This window comes from Phoxinus phoxinus, assembly GCF_949152265.1.
Source record: "Phoxinus phoxinus genome assembly, chromosome: 3".
In the NCBI taxonomy this organism is placed as follows: domain Eukaryota; kingdom Metazoa; phylum Chordata; class Actinopteri; order Cypriniformes; family Leuciscidae; genus Phoxinus; species Phoxinus phoxinus.
Genome location: NC_136878.1, coordinates 43,429,787 through 43,442,737, shown reverse-complemented (window position 1 = coordinate 43,442,737; position 12,951 = coordinate 43,429,787). Strand labels below are relative to the sequence as shown.

Below are 12,951 nucleotides of genomic sequence, written 5' to 3'. Positions count from 1 at the left end.
AGACAGAACTACATTGAGCTCTGAGGTCAAGAAAATATATATGCCTCTGTTGAATGGCCAAGCGTTACTTCCATATTATGCAAGTTATGTGTGTTAAAAAAACCGTCAGTGAAAGCAAATGATACAATTGAGTCAGTCTAGCTACACTTCAGAATACTCTATTGTTTTGTATATATCTAAATATTTTGCTATACCCTTGTAAAAAAAATAACTACACTTCAGCAGCAGACTTTAAAAAGAGTACTTATTATGGAAGTGATATATTTTAAAATAATATATTTAAATTCGAACTGAATGTAATGTTTTCAGACACTTAATTGCATGTTAATTGTAATTAAATGAAAATGTATTATAGTTTAAATTAGCAGTAAATGCAATTAGCTTTTTTGACCCCACTTATAGTATATTTGAAAAATTCTTCATGCTTTACAAGCATGTCATTTCTATTAAAAACTTGTATGTTATGTAGCCTATTCAAATATATTTGCAATTACACATTTGTAATGATGAAGTTGCCATTTAGTACATTTTAAACTTAAATTTAAAAGTAAAATTAAATAACACATTACAATTAAAATAGCTGTACTCATTAAAATAAGTGTAATTCTTTAAAGCACACCAAAAAAAGTAAAACAATGATTTAAAGGCACAAGCTTTTTAAGATTTTTGCATTAAAATATCCAAAAACCACCAGCACAGTGTTATATATTTTGTTTAATTGTGTGCTTACATTATCCCAAATGTTTCCTACAATGTTTAAATCCAGAGAAATGTAACGGGCCGTGTCATAGCGTCGCCTGTCGTTCCCCTCGATTTCCGGTTACTTCTGAAAAAGTCATGGAAACACCAAAGATCATTTCATATATTATGTGTTATTAGACAGATGAGCAACTGTTTGGATACCTTTATCAACAGAAAAGGAATCCTTGTTATATAGCTCAACACGGTTACGGTTAGTCTTAATGTTTGAATCTCATGTTTTCTTGATTTACTGAGTAACATGAATGCCTCAGAGGCAACACTATTTTATTTTGTTAAGTGGCTAACATGGCATAATCAGAAAGAGCTTTATTTGTAGGAACAGTAATGCAGCATTTTCTCCACCACAATATACAAGTTAGTCATCTCATTTTTTCTTTTAGACTAGTCATAGCTTCAGTACATAAAAATGTAGATTGGTATCATTTGAATGTGAAAAGTAAGACGGATTACCTCTTGGCAAACTGGTGGGTCAGACCATAGACTGTAGAAAAGATGGATGACGCACCTGCACTCTCTTCCATTGTAGAAAAGTGAAGCCGCTGTCATGACAAATCGGGTCCTCCCTCGAAACCGGGTCTCCCCAAACTCAGTTAAGGATTATCCTAAGTATATACAGATCAGGGCTGTAAACGATTAATCGCGATTAATCGCGATTAATCTAATCCAAAATAAAAGTTTGTGTTTACATAATATATGTGTGTGTATTGTGTATAATTATTTTTGATATATAAATACACACACATGCATGTATATATTTAAGAAAAATGTGTTATTTATATATAAAATAGTTAGATTTATATATAATATAAATACTATAAAAATATATATGCAGTATATAAATGCAAATATTTCTCAAATATATACATGCATGTGTGTGTATTTATATATACAAAATAATTATACACAATACACACATATATATTATGTACACAAACTTTAATTTTGGATTCGATTAATCGCGATTAATCGTTTACAGCCCTAATACAGATGATATTAATTTAAAATACACATAGGTTACTATATAATGCACATGAAAACACATTAGTGCGTTATAAAACCAATTGAATGTCATTTCTTACATTTGATTAACTATTAATTTATTAATTTATAATATTAACAAAAATCACCTATTAAGTGAATAATTGAACATCGTTAATGATGATTGATCGATGATAGAATATATGTAGTAGGGTATAAGTGCAAATGTGTGAATAAACTAAGCTATCGAGCTAATCGTTTATATGTATGCTATGCTAGTGTATAAGCTAGCTAACTAATACATAAATGGTCGTTATAATGTAGTTGAAACAGCATTTACCATAACATGATTTTGGAGGAATTGTAATCAGGCGCTAAAGAGAGTACATAATAAAAGCAAGTTGAACAAATGGGATCACTTGGGGTCCTAAAGGAGACCCGAATTTGTCACTACACCGCCAATGTCCCAATATGCCTGACATCTTGCACTGATTTGGGACCCGAGTCTGCGCAATAGTGAGTGTGAAGTGGAGTCGCGGTATCAAGGCCCCGCCAACACTCCTGCAGAATCGGTTAGTACAGTTCACTGCAGAACATCTCATTACGTCGGTGTGAAATAAACAGTTAAGGAAATGTAGAAGTTAAAGCTCCAATCTCCTCCCGGAAATCCTGAGAAAAAGTATTTTGGTGCCTCAGTGACAACTTCGCTCAGAGAAGCTGTCGATCATGACGTCAAACACCCGTTTTTATAGCATCAAATAACTAACTCAAATCTAAACTTTAGACTTGAACTTATATCCGCGTGATAAAACGACCTAAAATGACAGAAACCATCTTTGGGAAAAACATTTATTTGGAGTGTAATTTGATTGTTTAGTTTGTCTGATCGATTACATGGACCTATAGACCTATACTGGGACCAGCCTGGGGACGATCGAAACGCTTTGGCTTCAGTTTTCAGGACGTGTGTGGCACACTTGGGTCAAACTGACACATGTCTGTTATCAGTTACAAAATGTTTATCATAAACTAGCGCTAAGACTAAGAATCTGCCCTACCTACATTTATGATCAGGAGCCGCTACTCGTTTTAGATGTAATTTAATAATTAATTACAGCTGTTAAATGTGTAATACATTCAGGTATTTGTTTTATTTATATACAATGTAAAAACATGTACATAATAAGTGAATTGTATATGTATCAAATGATTAATTTAAATGTTAGTACATAGTAGACACTTTATATAAAATGGGACAAAATTTAATCTTAATACAATCTGCACTTGTGTACACTTAAGTGTGTTAAGAAACATAGTCGTGAAAGTGTACCTTTTATTTAATTGATATTATATTACCTGCAGGGACTTTTTAAAAATATATTTTTAAGATTTGAAGTGCACATTCAGTGCAATTAAGCACACTTCTTTTTCACAAGGAAATATGGATAAATTAATGTTGTATTTTTCTACTCCATGACTATAAACGACTCATTTTATATTGTACTGTTGTTTTTTAAATTGATTATGTCCCTCACAAAACTTCATGAGATAAGTAGTTAATTCCCCAATAAAATAAAGTATGCAGTCCTGTCTTTTGTTCTGATTTTCATGCAATGTTTTGCTTCAAATCAAAGTTCGTGTTGTGATTCATTTCAGAGCTGGTTGGTTTGGTTCAAGGCTTTTCAAGGCACTTTTCTGAAGAATTTTTTGAAATCCGTAAAAAATACTTGCAAAATCAAGGCCACCAAAAAAGTGGGTGGCCGCTTAGTATGTAATGTTATGCTTGACGAAATATATGAAATATTCGAGAGGCTAATGGAGTGCTTTGTGAGGCTTTCATGTCTGTTACATCTAATGTACTCCTAAAAAGCTTTTGAAAGATCTTCATACTATGCGCCCTAATGAGCTCCTTTTATTAAAGTCTCTCTGCACGCATGTGTTTGCGTGTTTATCAGGAAACGTTTACCTCCTCTGCCCGTATCAATATGCATGAAGTATTCATTGTTGTCTGTACTGTTTGTCATGCTGCATGGTATAGACAAAGCACCTTCTCTTTTTGTTTATACCGAGAACATGGCTTTGATCATGGCCTCTGTTCTCTGCCATTTATATTCATATGCATATATTCTGGCAGTGTGGATGGTGATCAAAAGGATGTGCACACAATATATGCAGTACAGTATGCATCGTGGACTACATTAGCGTTAATTCATCACCGTCTGAGGCCTTGTTACCATGCTGTTGTTAATTAATGAGTATTCTGATGGTGATATGATATGGATAACAACATTACAGCTACAGTGTCTATAAAATAACACACGGCAAAGCATTGCTATGATCTTTGTATGAAACTTTGGTGTGTAAATGGTATCATGCATCATATATAGCATGAACATGACTGATTGTACGGCTTAAGGAGACGAGAAGTAAGATATTACCGTACTTGTTTAAGTGATTAGTCTTGTGAAAAAGAAGTGCGTTTAATTGTATTGAATGTACTTGCACTTTTTTTTTAAATGGACTTGCATATAATATAATATTATTCAAATAAAAGGCCACTTAATGGTAATTTTACACTATGCTGCATACTTCTGTAATTTGTCCATGCCTGTTCATATCATATCCTTAAATAAAGGAAAGAGTGGCAGGCTATATGCAGTGGAAGGTAGTAGCATGAAGCCACAAAAATTTAACCTGAAACTTGGAGTTTGCAAGCAAAAATAGAAAATAGCTGTGACAATATCTGTAATAAAGCACGAATCAACATAGTTTGCATATGCTGTGCATTAGGATCACAAAACAATGTTTATGTTGGTAACAGTGCCAGTCTCTAAACCAGTATTTTTCCCTAAATACAGTCTAGTTTATTATTGTTTTATTTATTATCTGATATAAGAAATCGCTATGTTTAGCGTTGCCAAACTTTTGTAAAGTTATTTTAAAACAATTGTTTTAAACGAGTCAAAAGAACAGCGCTGCTCAAGATATTTGCCTTTCTTTTATTATTGGAGGAGTTTTGATGTTGTTAGTGAGATTTGCACTGATGAGGCAAGCTAGCATTTTAAGTGATTTTTTTATTTTTTATCTTGTGACATAAAGAAGGACACTTAGCACATGCAAAGTGCTTGATTATAAGTTTAACTGTAGTGTGTTATTCAATATTATTTTAAAGATAAGAATTATTTAAAAAAACGTACTTTATAATTTCAAAATCACAAATATTTTTATACATATATTTAAATACATGACAAAAGTTTCATTAGAAATGACATTAAAGTAGCCTATATAGTTTACCATAAATGCTTGTCATGACAACATCAACAGAAGTAATTATGAAATTAAATATAAAGATGTACTTAAGTCCTACGGGGGGTAAAATCAGGTAAAAAAATTATAGCTAATTGTATTTAATATAAATGCACAATTTTATTGCAATTGACACACAATCAAGTGTCTAAAACCATTACATTCACTTTACATTTTAGTATATTCCTTTGTATATTATTGGAGTATATTATTTCTGTAATAAACATGTAAGTCCTTGTTTTAAAAGTAGTTCTTGGAAAATCCCATAGATTTACAAAAGAGGGATCTGAGCCCTATTAATCCAGAATATCATATAGACTTTTAGGTGGGCTCTTTTGGCAGCAAGCAAATACCTGAACACACACTATAGCAACTATAGTATAGCAACCCGATACCTACGTGCTAAAAACTATTCTGCACAAGCAAACAACACTTACATTTTTCTTCAGAAAATTTACAAATATAATCTGACAAGTGAGCTATTTTTAGACTCAAGGTGCATCCCAATTTGCGTACTTATGCACTATTCTATGCCATTTTTTGTCTAAATAGTATAGTGTGTTGACAAAAAATTCCCAAAAGTGTTGTAAACTTCATGCACTAATGTCTGATTGAAGTAAAAAAGGGATTTGTTCATCCATGATGCTGAAGGATTGCACTAAGCAGGTGTGGCGTAACGACAGGGGCCCTGATCAGAGAGGGGTCCCAACCGGAAACCACCAGCCGGCTTCACGTTAATATCAGGTTGATCTACAATGCCTATTAAAATTAGTGTCTATCAAATTAGTGTCTTTTAAAATCAGCATCTGCCTGGAATGATGGTGGATGGATTGGGGTCACTGTCATTAGTACTTGATGTTTTGTCAAACAAGCTGCTGGACAGATCATCTAATGTGTTTAAAGCAGCCTGTTTATATTTATATTTATTAACTGATATTTTACAGTGAACATTAAGTGGCGATCCAATATCAAACACAATATCAAAATTGCTTCTTGTAAAAAAAATTTGAAAATGTTTTTAAAAAGCAAGCACTGCAATGTATTAATATTATCATAAACTGCTCTGGCCAACAGTTTGTAAAAAATATATATATTAATTTGACAGACAAAATATTAAATTTAGCAATTTTGGTCTACATTTTATGGTTTCATGATCTCAGCAGCCAACAATATGTTGTTATGGTTTTTAAATATGTATTTATGCTTCAAGTGTGAACGCATATTTAATGAATATTCTGGGTCCAATCGACAAGTGTTTATTTCCACAAAAATCAAATGAGAACAACTTTTCAGCATTATAATTAATGTAATGCTTTTATTAAACTATTAGCTTCACATTTCTGCTTTTAAATCCTCCAAAAAATGGCCCCATTCACTTTATTCTTAAGTGCCTCATCATAATCTTGAATTGTTTGTGTGTGTGTGCTGACCAACATTATGCCACAAATACTTATTGAGCCTGCAATACTCTTTAATGTAGTCATTTTCATTTACCTTGCTTGGTGGTTTACACAATGACCCCGTGTTGGGATCTGCCTAACATCTCTAGCTTCTGCCAGGTAGCTGATCAATTTGCATCAAAATGTGCAACACAGATCTGAACGGATACACAGCCTTGCAACAACAAACGATTGTGCCTTCCTTTTAAAAGTCTGTTTATTTTGCTATCTTGACTGCTCAGTTCTAAGATTACGTGGATTCTAATATTATTGTTGTATAGCATTGTGTTTTTTTTCCCTGCGGCTGTTACCCTATCGAAATAAACCGTTGACACATTTTTGAGTCATGACCAACAACCACTGCCACAGAGCACCTATTGTACATCAAGTAAAATTACTCCTCTGCTAATTTTTATGCATTGAGACATTGCACAACTTGTATTAAATGTCTAGTCATAACAGGTCATAGCCATCCGTTGCGCAAAAATTTAGCCAATTCCGGTGAGGAAAAATACACCATGTTGATATACAACAGTTCACTCATAACATAGCAAACCATATAATGGATGACCCATTAACCCTTATTTTTTTATTTTAAGGTACACTATGTAACTTTTGCGGAAGAACATTGTAGCCGGAGTTACTTCTTTCTGTTTTAAGCTTGTATAAGCTTGAATGTGATGATGTTGCACTGCATGAATGGTTAATGCAAGTCGTATCTGGCCTATGTTATAGACTTCTGGAGTTCATGGGCATTTTGTAATGTAATCTTACACAATGCCTGTGCCTTTGCTGCAATATGGGGAGGATTATTATTTTTGTGGTTGTATAATACAAGGGCACAAACTCCAGTCAAACTCAGGCCAAGCACAGGCTGGTATTCACAGGTGTAACATATCAGAAATAATAACCTTGTTAATCGGAGCACAAGGCAGTGTGTGACTGATACTGTATCTCTGAGAAAGTAAAAAATGCACAGTAATGAGATAAATCCGTGAGTTTCGGAAATACAAAGTGATAAGACTATCATAAACATCTAGGTCGGTGGAGCTTTGATCCGTTTCAGACTTTTTAGTGATCATGGGTATTATTTTTCTTTAGTCAGTGTATGAGTATATTTGCATGTTACAGAGAGATCTAATATACTACATATATACTATACTAATATACACTGATTTCTCAGTGATTTTGCTGTGGTGGGACTCTGTCATTGTAATTTTAGCATGCAGACGTCTGCGTTTCCGGTTCCATCCGGACAGCCGGACGTAATTTCACCATTTTACCGTTTCAACAGTTTAAAGTGAGCAGCGTGTCAAAACAACGGTTCGGCTCACACCACAAGCGTTCAGGGTCATTTACCGTAATAATACCGTCCTCTAATATCTTTATCTAGAGCCAAACGCGCTTCATTCAAGCCCTTTCCGCTCAGTGCCGTGCTTCTCTCTCGCTAAAGACGTAAAGATGACGCGGTTATTTTTACAACAGTAGCAGAAACGGTAAGCAACAAAATAGATACTTCTGCTAAACAATGATTTGTATCTGTCATAGATGACTCTGGCCATTTAACTAAACCAGGTTTGTGACAATTTAACAGATTTTTCTTCTTTTATTACGGCTCCCCCGATGGAAATGTATCACTTTTCCGAAAAAGTATTGTCCGGACCTCCGCTGGGAAGGAAATATAGTGACCGGATCTCTTTAATTGAATACCGCTTGTCTAGTTTGTCTTAAGAGGGGTTCATAACTAGCAGTGATTCCCCGAGACAGAGTGACCAGACATCATTTATTTTCAGTGACAGCTGGTGATTTCTGGTGATGTGAGCAGCAGTGACCATTGCTGACCGAAGTTGAGCTGAGCAATGCTTTAATGCAGTACAGTAGAATTAAACAGAATGCAGTGACACATTTGAATAGTTTTTTTTTTTTTACTATCAAAGCAATGAAAGAGTGCACACTAATTTCAGTGTCTCATGAGTGTGATAATGTCAGCTATAGAGAATGCAACACATACCTGCGTCACATTATGAATTGCCATCTGACACATTTCACAAGTGCAACAAAACATAAATTTGAGCTTGGTCATCGAAGAGTTTGCGTGCATGTGCTTGCGTAAAGTACGGGCCTTAATATAAGATGCATTTGAAATTGTTGTATGCGGCACAGCTTGTCACTCAACTATGTGCATGTTTAATTCAACGAGTGACGTCCAGTTATCATGGGGAGAAAAATTATTTTGTATTTTAAAAACATCCTACAAAAATAAAATGTGTAAAAAAAAAAGTGACTAATATATCTTCTGGTTCATTTGTCACACTGAAAATGTAAGGTCAAGTGAAGTGCACTGAATTGTGGGATACAGGATTAAATTAGCGTGCTCTTTGTTTACTGCACATTTTGACAAATGTAACTGGCCATATATTGCATATACAGAAAATGTGCATACTACACACAGTATACATAATGATAAGTACAGCATTTTTTATGACAAGCGTTTCCCATTGATTTATAAATAGATTAAAAACGAACTAGTTTTACAGGTTTTAAATGCTTTCGAATTCTATATAAAATAAAACAACCATTGTCTGAGATTTCTCGGTCTCGATGCAATGCGTAATTGATCTTAATCACATTTTTTCACTCTATCTTACATTCAAACAAGTATAGGATGAATTCTACTTACCGGTATCTTCTGTAATGCTGATTAGCGAGCGAGTTTGGCGAGTAAGGGGGAGGTTTGGCACCTGGCATGTGTTGACGGTTACTGGTTACTCTCCACGCAGACACACAGCTAGCAGGCAAATATGGTGTGGTCTGGCAAAGAGAACAACTTGTACATTCCAGCTTGAATGGTTATCACAGAACAAGGCTTATGACAATGACAATTCATCTTGAACCTTTTTTTCAACGTCCACATTTTGCATTTTTGCTCATTTATATATATATATATATATATATATATATATATATATATATGATACTATATATGATACTATATGATTTCATATATATATATATGAAACTGACCAAACAAAAAGAGAGAAGTTTTTTTTCTTATGGGCGCATGAAAAATGTAAGAGATTTTGAGAATTCAAAGACTGCATTGTTTGTTGAAAGGTTATCTGTGAAATTCAGTGTTGCATCTCTGAAGAAAAAAAACAAAACAAAAAAAACATTTTTAATTGCATGCATCTGTGCTGTCTGCTTGAGGCGTGCAAATACAATGGAAAATATGCATGGGTAAATAAAACTAGAATTTGAAGAAACAAACATCAACCGTTTCAACAAATATCAACATTTTTTAAGGACAATGTGAAATATTAGAAGGAAACAGAGATGTGTAAATACTTAAAATGACTGTACACTGATTGTCATGTCTGATTTCTCCCTGGCAACAAGTTCAGCTTGTAACGTGTTGGAAATAGTTTTTTTCATGAGCTGTTTGTCAAAGTTCAGTTATAAGCTATCCATCAGAATAACATGATGAGCTTTTTAAAAGTTCGATTAAAGCAGTAAGCAGATCCACTTAAACTGTAATAACATCTAAATTAATATAGTTTGATACAATGCAGTTATTGTGTATATGTTTTTAAATTGAGCTTATATTTAAAAATACCTGCATGTAATTCCATCTGTAATTACACTGTTGACCCACCTTAAGTATAGTTTCCACTCGAATATTGTGTATATATATTGGAGACAAGTAGGACCCAACCATTCAAAGCCACATGTTCCCTATGGTTAAGTGTTGTTCCTAAGCATTAAAAGAATAGTTCATCCACAAATACATTTTTTATTATTTACTCAGTTATGTCATTCCTAACCCATATGCTATCATTGTTTTGTGGAATACGGCAAGAGACTTTTTGAAGAATCTTCCATATCACAACAGAGACAAAAACAAAAGTGTTGTGAAAGTTGTCCATATGACTTGGTGATAAATTAGAAATCTTCTGAAGCCATATGATAGGTTTGTGTGAGGAACATGGAAAAGAGCTGCATGAGGTTTCTTAAAAATATCTCCTTTTGGGCTCCATAAAAAATACAAATGCTGTAAATATGCACACACAGTAATGCACGCTTTCTAAATGTGTTCTTGCATTAAAAAAACCCATGAAATCAAAATCAAGGTCTATTAGCTTTGAGCCATCATATGCTAGTGCACTCCAAAAAGTTGACAAAATAAACGTTTACGCATTTTAAATGTACAGGACTCATCTTGTTCGCAGGGGCATAGACAAACTGTATGTATAATCAAATGCGCTTTTCTCCCCATAATACCACCTGTAACTGACTAGCAATAGCCAGTAACAAATTAACTTCTTTGACTGTTTAAATAAAACACAATGCTGTGGCGTGAGATGCAAAAAAAAAAACCCCGCTAGACATGACAGCAGTGACTAAAGCCATCTGTACGTTAACACAAACCATAGCTGTGTTCAGAAAGACACACTTGCTGCAGTATGAACTGTTTTTTCTTTCTTTTTTAAAAAGAGTTATAGTGATATTAACTAAAATGTCATAGTATGCCACACTGCTTGTCATATAACCTCATTATATGTGTAATGACATTAGCGATTTAGCATTTTGTGTAAAGCTATCCAAAATATGCAAAAAAAAGTTTTTATTATTTTAATAAAAGCGTGCTCTTCAATTGATGTGTATTGCACATCAATTAAAAAATAGCGCAGGTGTGCAATGCAAGAATGTAGGCTGTTTATGGTTGCCAAGCAACACGGCAACTTGCTGCGTTAATATAAAATTTGATTGATGTGTGGTGTGGTCACAGGTGTGCGATTGTCGATGTGCGAATTTTACAACGGCTTTCGAGTGTGGCTCATCAAGGGTCAACCCTAGCATCTATAAGATGTTTGTGCTTTCAATGATAAAATGATTGTCTTTCGTCGTCCTGGTGAATGCTGAGGATATTGCAGAAAGATTACACAGTTTGTGTGGATAGTCTGCTGTTTTGGCACGATGGATGGTGACTGTGACCTACTGATGCTGGATCCATTCACAGGGCCAGAACATGGGCATGACACACGGGTCTAGTATCTCAGGCTAACCACTTCACTGCATGATGAGGAATGAGAGAGGGAAAGGGAAAGAGTTAGGGGAAGGTAAAGGGTCATCGAATCTCAAAGGAATGTGTCTTTTTTAAGGCTTTTAGTTACATATGAAATGCTGCGATCTGACAGTGTCACACTGCCTGTCCTCTTCCTCATTTTGAATGTGCCTTTCCAAATAAATAAATGTATATGAAGCTCTTCTTGCGGAAGAGCAAGGCCTGTAAAGTGCTTAAAGTCTATGTTTGATACTTTGGAATCATCAGTTTTTGTGTCACCAACCAAAACTGAAACAATTGGCCCCCTTAGTTACTGTCGCTATGTCCGACAAGCTACGCCGCTCTCACACACACCATGTTCTCACGCAGTGAAAAACACATCGCGGAGCAGAGACAACACGCTGACAGACTGGACAGACCAGCTTACTTTTCGGTTACTTTTGATATTAAGCATATTAAACAAAGTCTCACCTTTCAAATTTAGTAATTTTTTATAGAAATTTAAACAATAAATACTGTTTTGTGGCTCTTTAATGTGTCTGTCAGATCGCTGTAGAGCATCAGTTAAAGCTGCTCGTGAACAGATCATCTCTTCCTTCTAGTTCATTTATAGCATCAAATAAACATGAATGAACAAGAAGGACTGTTGTTTTAACTGCGGAAAGGCGTCAGTACAGTTTCAAGTTCAAATCCTCAAAAGTACAAAATGGCGGATGGCGAAGTATGATTGGTCAGATCACCTGTCAATCAAGCTCCCTGCGAAAGGTCAATTAGGACTTAAAGTCGGCATGAAACACAAGTTGCGATCGTCTTTTCTTCCCTATCATGACGTATATCTGAGTGAAACAGCTTCTCGAAAAAGAAAAAATGTAGAGCGGAACTTGATTTTGTGCATGGGGAATTGATTGCATGGTTGTGGTTTGCTATTGGTTGATCTCATGTGAGTGACAGGTTGCTCCGCCTTCACGCCAGTAAACACATCATCAGAGAAGGGAAGAGACTTCACTGCGAGAGGGAGGGGGGGTATTTTGATTAAATATTACAAGGGCACATTAATAAAATAAAAAAATCAGGTGCACGAATAAATCATTTATTATAAATGCTACAATATTCCATAAAAAAATAAGAATAAGATTTGGAATATTGCACACAAATCATTTAGACCACCTGTGATACTTTTATGGTCCTTTAAAGCTTCATTCATTGGAGTTGCATGTAAAAAAGTGACAAGTACAACTTTTAAAAATTCTCTTTTTGTGTGCCAAGGAAGAACTGGTTTGTAACTTTATGAATTGTCATTTTTGTGTGAACCAAACCTTTAAAATAGAGTGTGGTTTAACGAGATCCCTGATGTAAGCTGGACACAACACTTGTTGCTTTGAGAGAGGAAGCCTGAGTTTGGAA

General features: G+C 34.6%; 1 protein-coding gene and 1 long non-coding RNA gene across 5 annotated transcripts in view; one reads left to right on the top strand and one right to left on the bottom strand.

The window, feature by feature from the left end:
* zbtb20 (zinc finger and BTB domain containing 20) overlaps positions 1–12,951 on the top strand; it is a 56,976-nt gene that overhangs the window by 25,164 nt on the left and 18,861 nt on the right. The gene's annotated exons all lie outside the window — the stretch shown is intronic.
* Positions 691–9,285, bottom strand: LOC306995513. The gene is made up of 3 exons (XR_013796882.1): positions 9,166–9,285; positions 1,213–1,364; positions 691–826 (listed from the first exon to the last, which is right to left on the bottom strand). It is a non-coding gene; the product is annotated as an uncharacterized lncRNA (long non-coding RNA).